This window comes from Ambystoma mexicanum, chromosome 4q (genome assembly GCF_040938575.1).
Source record: "Ambystoma mexicanum isolate Mex_15411 chromosome 4q, UKY_AmexF1_1, whole genome shotgun sequence".
In the NCBI taxonomy this organism is placed as follows: Eukaryota; Metazoa; Chordata; class Amphibia; order Caudata; family Ambystomatidae; genus Ambystoma; species Ambystoma mexicanum.
In genome coordinates, this window is record NC_090928.1 from 169,171,483 (window position 1) to 169,186,523 (window position 15,041).

Genomic DNA, 15,041 nt, shown 5'->3' on the forward strand with positions numbered 1-15,041 from the left:
AAATCGCGTGTAAAACTTCCCGCGCACCCCTGAAATACACGCGCCCAGGCTATTCGCGTGTGGAACTTCCCGCGCACCCCTGAAATACACGCATCCAGGCTATTCGCGTGTGGAACTTCCCGCGCACCCCTGAAATACACGCACCCAGGCTATTCGCGTGTGGAACTTCCCGCGCACCCCTGAAATACACGCATCCAGGCTATTTGCGTGTGGAACTCCCCGCGCACCCCTGAAATACACGCGCCCAGGCTATTCGCGTGTGGAACTTCCCGCGCACCCCTGACATACACGCGCCCAGGCTATTCGCATGTGGAACTCCCCGCGCACCCCTGAAATACACGCGCCCAGGCTATTTGCGTGTGGAACTTCCCGCGCACCCCTGAAATACACGTAGCCCGCTCCCCCAGGCCCGATCGCGTGTGAAACTTCACGCGAACCCCTGAAATACACGTAGCACGCTCCCCCAGGCCCGATCGCGTGAGAAATTTCATGCGAACCCCTGAAATACACGTAGCCCGCTCCCCCAGGCCCGATCGCGTGATTAACTTCACGCGAACCCCTGTGATGCACGTACCCTGCAAATCGCGTGTGAGACTTCCCGTGCACCCCGGTATACACGCACACGTATTTTTTGTCAGCGGGTGTCCGTGTTTGTGGGTACCCCTTTGCACGTCATTTTTCCTGGAGGGCCACAGTATGGGACATTCATCATGGCAGTATATAGGTGCTATTTGTTTGCGCACCTTTTGGCGCACATTTCTTACAGCCGCAGAGATGCTACCGCCTGCTTTCTTGTGGCGGTTGTGTTTGTGCCTGTGCGCTGGTTTGAGCGTGCGCTTTTTTTCCCTATTCTATTCCATGAATACGTGTTGTAGGCGAGCGTGTGGGCGTTCCGCGCACTTGTGCCCTGTACTTCCCCCGTGACGCCCACGTTTTGGCAAGTTGTTCCCCATTCCGAGTGTTACGCCCGTGTTCCGCCTACTTTTGTTGCGTGCGCCGCGCTATGTGCGAATTTCGCTGTGGCCTGTGCGATTTTCGCTGTGACCTGGCGCACGCTGTTAGATGGCCTGTGCGCCAACGTGCGCCGCGCACTTTTTTATCGCACATCCGCTGGTTTTCTCGCGCACGGCCTTCCATGAATCGACTTGCGCTGCTTTTCGTGCGATTTTCGCAATTGCACTGCGATTTTCGCTATTCCACTGCGATTCGCACGTTTTTGCCCACTTGCGCCGCGCTAATTATTCCATGAATCGGCCTGTAAATGGCAGGTGGACAGAGGAAGATGTTGGGCAGACCTTAATCAATGTAGGTGGCAGTGTTTATCGTGCTCCTTCACCGCAGTCTCGGAAGCACTCCGAAACTGCTCCCCCATAGAGAGCGGTGCTTCACAGTACACACATAGGACTGTTACCCTCGAAATGTAAGGGTCATCAGTATTCTGTATGGCCTGGAAGCCGTCACTGAGATCCTCTGCCCCAAAGGAGTATCCTTTGTTGTAATAGGAGAAGTTAAAGATAATGGGGTGAAGGATTTCCACCTACTATTACCTGAGAAAGGTATTGCCTTCCTCCGAGTATTCGGGTGGTTAGATTTGGTGTGGTGCCTCTTGGAAGTTGTCCCACAGGAATACAAGCCAGGTTTTCTGCGATTGAGTATAACTTTGCACTCAGTGCATTTCACCTTGCTTGCAGGAGCCTTCGGGACATTTCCAATGGTCTGAAAAGATTGCCACACCCACGAGTCACTCTGAGTACTGGAGATAGGGACTTCCTCCACCAAATCCTCTTCTTCCTCTTGGTCTCATCTTTTGTATGTCTGCGCCTGTTCCCCTGTCCAGTCCGTTGGTTGAGAGGCAGAGATGGACATAGCAGATGCCATTGCAGCAGGCTTTCAAAAATCTGCACAGCAGGTGTTTCCCAAATGCTCTCTCCCGTATAGCCAGATTGAGAATGAGGAAAACTAATGGGTGGGTCCCTCCAGAGCTGCCGCCTGTGAACTGCGCAACTGTCTGTAGACTACCGAGTCAAAAATAGGCCTTGGGAAGTTGTAAAAAGTTGCCAGATCATCTAAGAATGTGTCTAGGAGCTCTGGAAGGGTACATTTTGAACTTGAAACACCCTAAATTGGCCAAAAAAGCAGTTTTAATCTGTCTGTGGCAACGGACACCATCCACGGTCACCTCTGTCATGCCACACGGGTGCAGTCACTTGATGATATCCGTGGACATCTGCGGATCCATCAGCTGTCCATGGACACCCATGGGATGGGAGACCTAGTGCGTATGCATGCGCACATTTCTGTAGAACAGGCGCGGTGTTCGCAAACCCGTTAAATGTGCAACATGTGAAACCGGACATGTCCGGACATCTCGCCTTTCTGGGGAGACATCCATTTTGAGGGCAGACATCCTAGACAGTCGCAGTGTCCGCTGAATCACAATTGGGTTTTAAAAAAAAGAAGAAATATCACACAGTGCTATTGAAGGCATAGACCTCTGTACGCACACTCCAGAGTAAATACAACCCACCAGGAACAAAAAAAAACAAGAGATAGGTTGCAAGGATAACAAGGTTTACTTGTACAAAATCCAAATGCCTGCAAAGAACTCTGCTGCTGGAGAGCGCTCTGCCAAAAATTGCACGAGCAGCTCATTAAGAAGGCAGAGGCATCACCAGTGACATCATCACACACGGAACAAAACGACATGGCTGATTACAGGGTGACATATACAGAGGCCAGCTCCTTAGGAGATGCCGGGTGCTAATTGGCAGGTTCTTCCTTGTCGATTTTGGTCCACTTGAGTCAGCTGGGCTCATCCTGGCAGTGAAGGTCGAGGCACAAATAACCACAGTGTATCTAATCTAAGCTAAATAACTAAAACTGACTATTCATTCATTATAGCAGGGACCTGGTCATCAGAGCAAAGAGGTGCCAGTGAGAAAGTAGAGTAAAATACAGTTTTATTGACCCCTACCTTCGGGTCTTCATTAAGACTGTAGTTACCGCCCCTAAGGCCCCCCCCCAGGGATTGATATCTGATTTATCCTTCCTTATACCTCATGTTACAGGAGACGTGTGTTGTGTTTGGAGAGATATACATGTGTGCAAGCTTAGATCTCTGCTTGGCATCTTGGGGAGGAAAGGGCCTGGGGTTTGTGTCAGTGGAGGTTGGCTGACTCTGGTCTGGCTTGGTGGGGATCCGAGGCGCTGATGGCAGTTTAGTGGCGATGGATGGGTGCATCACAGGGCCTGGTACTGTGTCATGCTCTGTGCATGGCGCATTCCTGAATGTGATACTAAATATTCGCAAAACACTGGAGGGACAGAGGGGAAATGGACTTCCATGGGAACAGAGCTCGTCCTTAGCCCGTCTGGTGTGCTGATGGCTTGGCACCTCTATGTGAACTCGGGACACAAGCAACGCAGCTCTTAGTGTGTCTGATTCAGGGCCTAATACAAAATGGAGTTGTGGGGCAGGAGCAGGGCTAGTGATATTCACTTACTTCTAAGCACTAGCAGGACTATATATGCACCCTGGAGGTGGGGGCTGCTCCCCCCTGTAGATTATTTTGTTTTATATGGAGTTCGCCTACTTGAAAGCGCTTAGGGGGGTGAGACAGGTTCATTCCCATCCCAACAGTATAAAACATATTTATAGTATAATAAATATACATGTATTCATGAAAGGGATGGGGTATCGTAATGGGAAACAAACATGGGAGAATTAGGAATTTGTGTACAATAATGATAAGGGGAGGAAGGGAGGGAGGTTTCATCAAAGCGTCTTTCATTTACATTTTAGGAATTTGATGGGAATGATTGCTGGGGACAAGGGAGGCAACATGTGCAAGAAGGACAGTGATAGGGAACATTTTAATGATATGATTTTTGACATATATTAAAAGTCCCTTAAAATTATTATTTAGTTGATCACATTTTTCAGACAAGTTCAAGATTTGATTATGTACAGTTGGGAATAGGGCTTCTCTTCGTGATTCTTGGGATTGTGTATAATGAAATTGGGGCGTAATTTCTTCATGAACCTTATGTACTGTAAGAAAAAAGAAATGATTATTTCAGTGAGATATGTACAAATTGCGTTATTTGTTTACATTAAAAGATGTATTCTATACCATTAGAGATGTTATTGTCACTCATTTCTTCTTTTGGGAAGTTCTCTAACCACTCAAGTGTGTTTGCCATTTCTGTCAAAATGAAAAAAATGGCTTTTTCCTTATAAGACATGTTTACTGCTAATAATGAAGACATAAACACAGTGTACTTACTGTTTGGTAAGAGAATGTTTAAGATTAAGTGCTTGGTGTATGTCAATCTCTATGAACAGTTGTATTGAAGTGATACTATGAGGTATACAGTTGTGGTTTATGCTTGGTGCATTCCATTATATGGTGTGTTATAAATACAAAATAATGTGTACATTTTGAAGTAATCATTTTTACAAAATGGTATATTTGGGTGCAGTAAATATAAGTAATATTGTTTTATGTGTGCATTGTAGAAGTGTTTGTGTGAAGAGAGTATGTCGTAGGAGCATGTGGTATAGAAGCATGTGTAGTAAGTGCATGTATAGTAGGGGCATGTGTCATAGGTGTGTATGTCGCAACAGTGTGTGTGGTAGGATTGTGTGTCATAGCAGTGTGTGTCATAGGAGCATGTATCACTGGAGTGTGTGTGTTGTGGAATTATGTGTGTCATAGAAGCATGCATACTGACAGTGTGTGTCATGGGAGCATGTATCTTAAAAGTATGGGGGTCATTATAGTTTTGGTGGTACCCCGATTGCAAATTCATTGGGATGCCACCAAAACGTTAATAACCTTTTCACCACTTGAAATGCTGGAATTACGAGCATATTCTAAGTGGCAGAAACACTGGTAAATCCCCATTACATCGAGTCCCTCAGGACTTCATGGCGGGGATTGCCGGTAGTACTGGCACCAGAATTACTGGTGATGGTAATTCTGTCATTTTTCTGCTGGTGGGGGCAAGATTTACCTCCAGTTTTCAGCGGGAAGTAGATCAGTACGACCACCAGTAAACTTGTCTTATGCCTCTGCGGTAAAAGTTGCACTGCTGGAATTTTGAGCAGTTTTACTGGCACTTTTACTGCACCAGCAAAACTGCAATGAGGCCCTATATGTCTTAAGAGTATTGATGTGAGTTTTCAGTGGACTTACATTGTGTAATATGCTAACAGTAAAAATCATACACCTATTTGTACTGGTGTATGAAAGATGAATAATTTGTGGAGAAGCTGTTCTCAAAACAATTGTGCTCAGAGAAGGACACTGTTCTGGTATTCCTGCTGCTGAGCATGCCAGAGTAGCTGTAGTGTGGTGGAGGACAGAGACATGTTAAGATTCCACATTTAGTATTCAAAATACAATATGCAGTGTATGCTTCTGCTTTACCCTTTTATATGTTTGAACTGTGGTATCATTGTAGTGCTGTGCGTTGCAAGTGTGTGTGTGTCCTAAAAGCATGTATGGTAAGATAGTGTGTCATGTGTAATGTTAGAGTGTGACTCATAGAAGCATGTGCCATAGGAGTGTTTCTCGTAGAAGAATGTTTTGTCGGAGCATGGGTTGTAGGAGCATGTGCAGTCGGTGCATATTTCATAACTGTGTGAGTCATAAGAGCGTGTGTGTTAGGTGCGCATGTCCTAGAAGTACATGTGTCTTAGGAGTACATGTTTTGTAAGAGCATGCCCTCTAAGTGTGTATTGTTGCATCATGTGCATGTGTCATGAATATGTGTCATAAGTGTGTGTGTCTTAAGAGTATTGATGTGAGTTTTCAGGAAATGCACATTGCAATATCTTACAACAGGTCCCGTGCTGCCTTTTTTGAAGAACTTTCGAGTAATTACAAACCTGAATAAGCAATGAAAACAGGAAATTCATCTACGCACAAAATGCAATCACCAAAAAGGAAGTGACATCCTGGTGTAAAATGATAAATGCTCTAGTCTAACCACTTTATGATTAAATAAGGTCAGTAGAACAAACTTTCATAGAAGAAAAAGCTCTACACTAAATGAAAATTGCCATTCAGTTTTTTTGAATATGTATTTATCGATCTAAACAACCCTATGAATTCTTTTCATTTTTAGTTTCCAACAACTATTTGACACATCGGGGATTGATTTTGAACTTTTCTGTCAACTCACCAATAACTACATACCGTCTTGAAGAGGGCCATAATAAAAACAGCGGAACACCAGGGAAGGTGTTGACGACATCTGTTCAACCGAAACATATGTAGACATCCCACAGACATCCAAACTAAGTTGACTTTTCTCAAACGAACTTTCAGCTAACGCTGTACATTAAGAGTTTTCCCCTGCCATCATTAATTTTTTGGTTACAAATTTTGTTGTCAATGTGATGAATTATGAATGTCACCCACCAACACAAGTTAACATTGGTATAAAAATGCGATAATTTTGGACTGTTTTTCTTAAATTGTTTTTTATAAAATTCTTCCTAAATGTTTGTGAGGCCTTTTGGACAGCACACACAGCACGATTTTGTACTGAAATTAATGTAGATTAAAATGTTTTTTTTTAAATGATTATCGGTTTGGCATAATTACCTGGACAGATGAATTAGATAATCTATCCAGTTGTGTTTGTTTCTTCTTACTCCTTCTAAAAGTAGACTAGGAGAGGGGTAATTTAGCAGCTTTGTTTGCTCTAAATTCTACATTTAAACATGTGCATTTTGTATAGAAATTGTTCCCAAAGCAACTATGCTTGGACATGGACATTGTTCTGGTATTCCACTGCTGAGCAGGCAAGAGTACCGGCCGGGTGGTGGAGGACATATACAAGGAAGGTCAAATTCCACAGTTAGTATCAAAGATGCAATAAGCAGTTTATAAACGTTTTATGTTTTTCAAGTATGGTATCATTGTAATGAAATGTGCTGTAAGTGTATGTGTCGTTAGAGCTTTGGTGGTAGGATTGTGTGCCATGTGTGGTGTAGGAGCATGTGTCAGAGAAATAGGTTTGTCATAAGAGTATGGGGGTCATTACGACCGAGGCGCAAAGGGATACTGGGCACCGGTAATGACAACTGTCCCGGTAATCCCTTTGCGCCCTATTCCGAGGTCCCTTTGCGGGTCCTTCCTTAACACCTGGTTTTAGCAGGCGTTAAGGACAGGACCCGCAAAGGGACCTCCGAGCTAATAACGGTACCATAATTTACGGTACCGTTATCAGCACTCTCCCCATTCCCATTGAGCCCAATGGGGGCTCAAATGGGAATGGGGATTGACATTTTCAATGGGGACTTACTGGTCCCGCAAAGGTCGCACTAGACCGGTAAGTCCCCATTGAACCAGGGCGGACACGGTACCGGTAATGGTGCCATTAGTGCCATGACTAGCACCAACCTCGGAATGAGGCCCAATGTGTACTAAGTTTCAATGTTGTTGGAACATTTGTCTCGTAGGAATATGTGTTACAGGAACGTACTTCTGAAGTAGTTTTGTAAGAGTGTGTGGCCCTCATTAGGACCCTGGCGCTAAGTGTTTAACAGCGCCGTAAAAGGCTGCGGCGCCGTTAAACACTTAGCGCCTACTTACGGGGTCTCTTTGGGGGACCCGACCTTAACGGCTGGTCTACACCAGCCATTAAAGTAGGGACCCACAAAGGGACCTTGATGGTAATTACGGTACCGCAATTTGCGGTACCGTAATTGCCGCCTTCCCCATTCCCATTGAGCCCTATGGGGCAAAAATGGGAATGAGGAAGGGCCATGGCAACATGGGGAATTACCACCCCGCAACCTCGGAATGGGGTGGTAATTCCCCATTCCGCCATGGCGGACTCCGGCATCGACCATGGTGCTAATAGCACCATGGTTTAGCGCTGGAGTCCTAATGAGGGCCTGTGTCTTCAGAGCATTGATGTGAGTTTTAAGGTGATGAACATTGTATAATGTCTGAACTGTGAAACTGGTGCTCCTATTTGTACATTTTGTATGAAATATGTCAATTTTGAATTTTTTTGAATTTTGAAAGCTGTTCCTAGAGCAACTATGATTGGACATGGACACTGTTTGGATATTACTGCTACTAAGTGGGACAGAGAACAACAGTGCAGTGAACGACAGAAGCAAGGTCAGATTCTACAGATAGTATCAAAGATGCAACACACTGGGCCTCATTAAGAGTTTCCCGGTAAAACCGGGTTTATTACCGGCATGCCGGAATGAGCGGGTCCGTGCTAGTATGAACCCGCTAATAGCGGGTGATTACGAGTGCGCGAGCACTCGCGTCACCCCATGCCGGTAGTGGCAAAACCGTCATGCCGGTACCGGGCCACCAACCCCCCTATACCGGCATTGCGGGTACCACCCATTCCGTAACCGCGTCATAACAACCACTAAACACTGGCATGGTAATACCAGCACCGTACTACCGTGGTCGCAAAAAAGAACCTGGAAGTTACGTCATTGCGTCGGAATGGGAAATGAGCCGGCGGCCATCTTTAAAAATACAATCCATTGCCATCCTCCATAACCACCACTACACTCGTGTTGTTGTGTGCCACAACTGAAGCAGGATGTCGAAGGCCACCAGTAAATCCTCCCAAAGGAAGAGGAAGCAGCGTTTTTCTGATGCTGAACTGACTATGCTTGCTAACACCCTCGAACAGCATGCAGACACAATCAGGAGCACAGACCTCAAGCATGCGGCACAAACCAGAAAAAACTGGTCTGGCAGGAGGTCGCTCAGAGATTGTCAGCAGTGGGGAGCACCCCAAGGAGTGTACGTGACTGCCGTAAGCGCTGGGACGACCTCCGCCTCCGGGTCAGGAAGATCCTTGCGGATAACAGGAGGGCCGCAATGGCGACAGGCGGTGGCCCACACTCCCCTGTGAAGCTCACCGCATGGGAGGAGATTGCAAGTGCATTCATTGACCCGGAGTCCATAGAGGGAATAGGAGACCAGGAGTTTGGCGCTGCAACTACCACAGAGGAAGGTGAGTGAACCATCACATCCACGTATACCAAAACATGATGTGGCACAAGTGATGTGGAAGTTAGACTAGGCAAGGCAATGCATGTTCCAAGGCTACATCAACACATCCATAGAATAATGAGTGCCACACCCTGCACCACACACATGCTGAGTTAAAATCCCAATCCCAACAGAGGTGCAACATGACCCAACCATGCCCATGGGACCCAACACACACAGGTCAAACCAATGCTATGCCACCAGCCATGCATTGATTGCCAACATGTCCCCTCAGTACACCAAATGCCACACACCAGAAATGAAATGATGCCTGAATTACACCGCAATACATCATAGCTGCCATTTGACAACATCACTGATGACCTGCATCTCTTCTATCTCCCAGGCACCGATGAGGAAGGTGGAAAACAGGACAGGGGTGCGAGTACATCCAGTGCACGCAAAGGGACCAGGGCCACCGCCACCCCCCCATCCAAGAAAATGTCTGCAACAACACCCAGTGTGCCAAGGCATCAACCCTGCAGGGGGCACCTGCAGCGACAGAACTGCAGCAGCCACCCACAACAGTGGGAGCCGTTCCGCCAGCCACCACGGACGTTGTGTCCACAGAGGTGGATGATGAGGCTGGAATCATGTCTGGAATACCCACCCCAAGCCCCATTGCCAGACCCCACCCACCTGCGGAGTCTGAGAGCCTGGGCGATCCCTGTCTCCATGACTCAGAACTTGGAGAATCAAACATTGGGATCTTCCAGGAGGACAGTGCCCAGGATGAGGAGCCCACGCAGGTGCCTTCCACCACCCTGCCAGCCACCACCCTGCCAGCCACCTCCTTCGAGGCTCGCCTGGCAAGGGTAGAGGCCCGCCAAGAGTCAATGCTGCAAATCATGCATCGACAGGTAGACGCTGGGAATGAGGCCATGAGGGCCATAGCCACGGCCATTGCAGCCAATACAGCTGCCGTGGAGGCATCTACGTGTGCATTCAGGGAGTGCATGGGGTCACTGACACAGGCCCTTCTTGCCAACATCCCGCAAATGCAGCGTCAACACCTCGGCCCAGTCATGGGACTGACAATAGACACCTCCACTACACAACCCCTTCCACCTCGGTTCAATTGAGCCCTGTGCGGTTAACGTGCAGGAGCGCACGCCGCTCGGCCATGGCACCCCCAGACCCAAAAGTCTCGAGGAAATAACTGTATGGACAATGACAATGTGAAGAACTACATTGGTGAAGGCTGTTTGTTGCACACATGGGGACATTTGGGATCTATGGGGTGGGTGAGGGAGTTTGTTGGGGTATTTTCTGGGGTTTGTGGGGTGGGTGAGGGAGTTTGTTGGCGGGGTCTGGGAGGGGGGAGTGGGCACATTTTTGCAGTTTTGAATAATACACAAGTTGTGCGAAGAAAAATCCATGGCTGGACATTGTTATTTTTCGTGTGCATCCATTTAATGTGTTACGGTGTTCAGTGCCCAACTCCCAACATTCCCTGTGGGCATGTTCATATTGGCCCAGTGTCTGACTGACACAAGTCTTTCATAGTCCCTGTGTTTCAGAAGTATACTTGAATTTGTGCTTGCCGTACGGCAGGGCCATCCCGTGCATCACGTACTTTCAGTGGGGCTACTTCAACTCCGTTTCCGTCCTCATCATCCTCACCTGGCCCATGCATTTCAATGTCAGGTGACAATGGTACATTTATCCGGACACCCATGTCATGCAGCATGACACAGGCCATGGTGATCTTTGCCACCTTCTCAGGCCTATATAGGAGTGCCCCACCAGACCTGCTGAGGCAGCGGAACCGCCACTTCGACAGGCCAAAGGTCTGCTCATTGACAACACGGGTACGGGTGTGCACACGATTGTACTCCTCCTCATGGCCATTCTGCGGGTTAGGCACAGGGGTGTGTAGCCACGGCCTCAAGGGATATCTTCCATCACCAGCAAGCAGATTCAAATAGGTGTGTGTCACTCTGAACTCCCGTAATTCAGGGAGCACAGTCATGCCGCCAGCTATTTGGTGTGGCCATGCACATGTCCCTGTTAGCATGAAAAAATGTTATATAGGTGCAATCTGTACTGTCATGAGGTGTGGTAGTCTTGTTGGCATTCAATAGATGATGCAGGGTGTAATCATGCATGCTGAGCCAGATATGCTTGTGGTAGTGCAACAATGTTTTGACTCCAATTCATGCTGTTCATTATTTACTATGCATGGTCACACTGCCCACATAGCCACACTATCCATCCTGTTTATTCATACATTGCTTGCCATCACCATGGTGGCCTGTTTGTGCCTCTTACTTGTGCTCATTGATATGCATTATTTGTGATCTGTGGCCCAGTGAAGTGTCATGTACCGTTTGACTGGTTCAGGTCAGGAGTGTTTGACTCTGCATGCATTCTCCAATCACCGGCTATTCCAACCCAAGTGCAGTATTGCCCCCCCTCATGCATCCCCACACATCAGTACCCCAAAGCACTGCCATGGGACGGTTGTGCAACTCACCAAGCAGCCAGGCACGTGGTCCGGCATGTCGCTCCATTTGATGGGGTACATTGGATTTACCCAGTAATAGGGCATCATGTGTTGATCCAGGAAATCGGCCGCAGCAATGGGTGATGATCTTCCTGGAGTCACATACCATTTGCACATTGATGGAGTGGTGTTGTTTGCGATTGCCGTACACAGCCTCTATGGCATGGGGGACTATCAATTCCACATGGGTGCAGTCGATGGCACCGACACAATTGGGCATGCCTGCCAGTGCCTGGGAGCCTACTTTGGTTTCGGCTATCTCCTGGGCAGTCCGTGGTAGGGATATGTGGGTTCTTGCGTGGTTCCGGAGGGCATCTAGCACTTGGTTCAGCATGCATGAAAATAGTGTTTGTGAAATGCCATGCAGCTGGCCCACTGTGTGTTGGTAGGTGCCTGTGGCCAGGAAGTGTGGCACAGACACCACCTTAAGTAGTGGGGGGATGGCAGTGCATATTTGTATGTGGCTGGCAATGTCGTTCTGTATCATGTGCACTATGGTGATGATGGTGTCACGGTCCAACCGGTACAGGGTGTGGATCTGCTCAGGGGTAGGGTTGAATGGGCTGGGTCTGGTGCGATGTATTGCTGGCTGCCTACGAGGCTCTGGTGGCTGCACTGGTGGTGATGGATGGGCCTGTCTCAACCTCCTTCTCCTCCTGTGTCTCCTCTGTGCTGCCTGTTCTTGCTGCTGTTGTTGTTGTTGCAGTTGTTGCTGTAGTTGTATCAGTATAGGCAGGTCCTCCTGCACCATGTTTGCAAATGCTAGTGGTGGTATTTTGGTGTAGGAAGGGGTGTGGTGTTTAGTTGTGCTCCTTTTGTACTGGGCTACTCTGCATTGCCTACTCCGGGTGGGGGGGGGTTGTGGTGTGTGGGAATGCTCAGTTCATACTGGCACAGCCTCCTTTGACTCCACCTGTGGGGATTGTATGCACCTGTGGCAGCTGCCTTGTATCTTGCTTGCTGTTTGCGGGTGTTCTGGGATGCCTGTATGGCCGGCATCGTGCAGCCCGTGATTACCGGCTTCGCGAATCCGGTATTTGCATGTATGCGTGGGTTGAATTACCCCCTATTACCGGCATGCCGGTATTTGCTCCCTGAAGGTGCGCGTGTACGCGCCTATGCCGCTATTATTTGCACCGTTGTTTGGTATGCCGCTAATACCGGGTTTGCGGGTCGGAATGCTACGGAACGGTAAATGATGCTGGTATTTACAAACAAGCATCATTTTTCCCTTACCGCCACACCTCGTAATGAGGCTCACAGTGTATGTTTCTGAGTACACATTTTTTGTTTTTCAACTACGGAATCATTGTAATGACGTGTGTTGTTAGTGTGTGTTTTGTAAGAGCATAAATGCTAAGATTGTTTTGTGTGTGTGTGTGTGGTGTAAGAGCATGAATCATAGGAGTGTGTGTTGTAGGAGTTTGTGTTGTGGGAGCAACTGTCGTAGGAGCATGTGTCATAGGACCATTTGTGGTGGGAGTGTGTGTTGTGGGGGCATGTGTCATAATAATTTGTGATGCATGAGCACATGTCATGGGAGCATGTGCCATAGCAGTGTTTATCATAGTAGAGCGTTTGTGGCAGGTGAGTGTATGTCCTAAAAGCATGCATTCTTATAGTATGTGTCATTGGAGCATGTGTCTTAGGTATATGTGTTGTAGCATTGGGTGTCAAAGCAGTGTGTAAATAAAACATGTTTATACAGTTCGCATGTAAGGTGTACCTTTATTATAGAAGTTGTTGCCATAGCAACCATGCTTGGACACATACACTGCTTGTGTATGCCTGTAGTGGAGGACAGAGACGAGGTTGGAGTTTGCTTCATAGGATTGTGTGTTGTAGGTGAATGTGCTGTGTGAGAGTGTATCATAGGAGCATGTGTCATAGGAGCTTTTGTCATAGGACTGTGTTTCATGGAGCGTGTGTAATAGGAGACTATGGGTGTCATCTTGAGTTGGGCGGTATCCCGGCAGTAAATGCATCGGCATACCGCTCAACACTATTAGCGTTATCGCAACTTGGTCCGGCACAAAGCTGGAGGTAAAGCTGGATGACTTACTGCTCAACTCATAGTTGGGCGGAGTTGTAATGCAGCAGTAATAGCATTACCACTGCATTTGTACCGCCCCACCCAATTTATGATGAGGCCGAATGTCATAGGAGCGCGTGTCTTGACATTGTGTGACATGAGAACAAATGTTGTAGGCATGCATTAAATGTGTTTGTCTTTAGAGCATGTGTCATAGGAGACTGTGACAGGAAAATGTACCATAAGTGTGTGTTATAAGAGTGTGCATCTTAAGAGCATTGATGTAAATATTCTGCAGGTGTACAATGTCCAATGTATGAACTGTGAAACTCATTCGCAAATGTACACAGTTCTTAAATGTATATCTTGTATAAGAGCTTTTCCGAGATGGAAACCATTTGGGTAATCCATTGGCTGAGCAGTACCAACAGTTTTTTGGCAGACAGAGACAAGGTCAAATTCCACAGAAGGTATCGAAGATGCAATACACAGTTTATGTTTCTGAGTAGACCTTTTACATTTTTTAACTACAGTGTTGTAAGTGTGTGGGCCATACGAGTATGCGTGGTAAGATTGTGTGTTGTGTGTGGCGTAGGATGGAACATCGTAGAAGTGTGTTTAAGACCTTGTGTTGCATGAGCATGGGTCATTGTGTCATGGGAACATGTTTCTTGTGAGCATATGTCTCAGGAAGCTATGCTATGTATGAGTGTGTCATTATAGTGTGCCACAGCAGATTGTGTTGTAGGAGTGCATGTCGTAGAAGCAGAAAATACAATCTGCTTTATTTTTGTGGCGTTAGGGGTCCAAGTGGTTACACAAACCAGTTTACCAGTGCTTAGTGACTTATCCTTAAGGGACAGAAATGCTTCTCAAGGAATGTATTGCACATTTTGTACAAACACTGTATTAAAGGGAAAGTTCAGTCAGAAATGTTATTGTCCCAATCGATCAGGCATGTATTTTTAAGCAAACTCTAGTCGATCTTAATAAAATGTCCTATGCATCTTACCACATAGTTTTCCTCACATTTACACATGCGAAAACAATGGATTGGGCGCCGCCATCTTGTGCTAAGCTTATCTGTTCATAAATAACCTAGTTCAAGTCCCCAAGCTGGAAGTGTATAGATCGCCCGCCCCTCAAACTGACATCACTTGTCCAAACGATATGCTCCACCTATTTTCATGACGTTCGTGGCCAGAGTAGCCAAATATATCCTTTCTTCACCCACGCCATAACGTTACCTGAAGCAGAACTAGGAAAAGAAACACACACATCCTCTCACAGAGAAAAACTTTTCTTTCTTTTCACAAATAGGAGAACAAAACAATTATTTTGAAGAAAACAGCAATAATCTCAATCTATAAAGTACTTTTATTCTTCACATAGCGCTCAAAAGAGAAGATTCTGTCCATGAAATCATTTATATCATTTTCAATAGAAATTATAACTA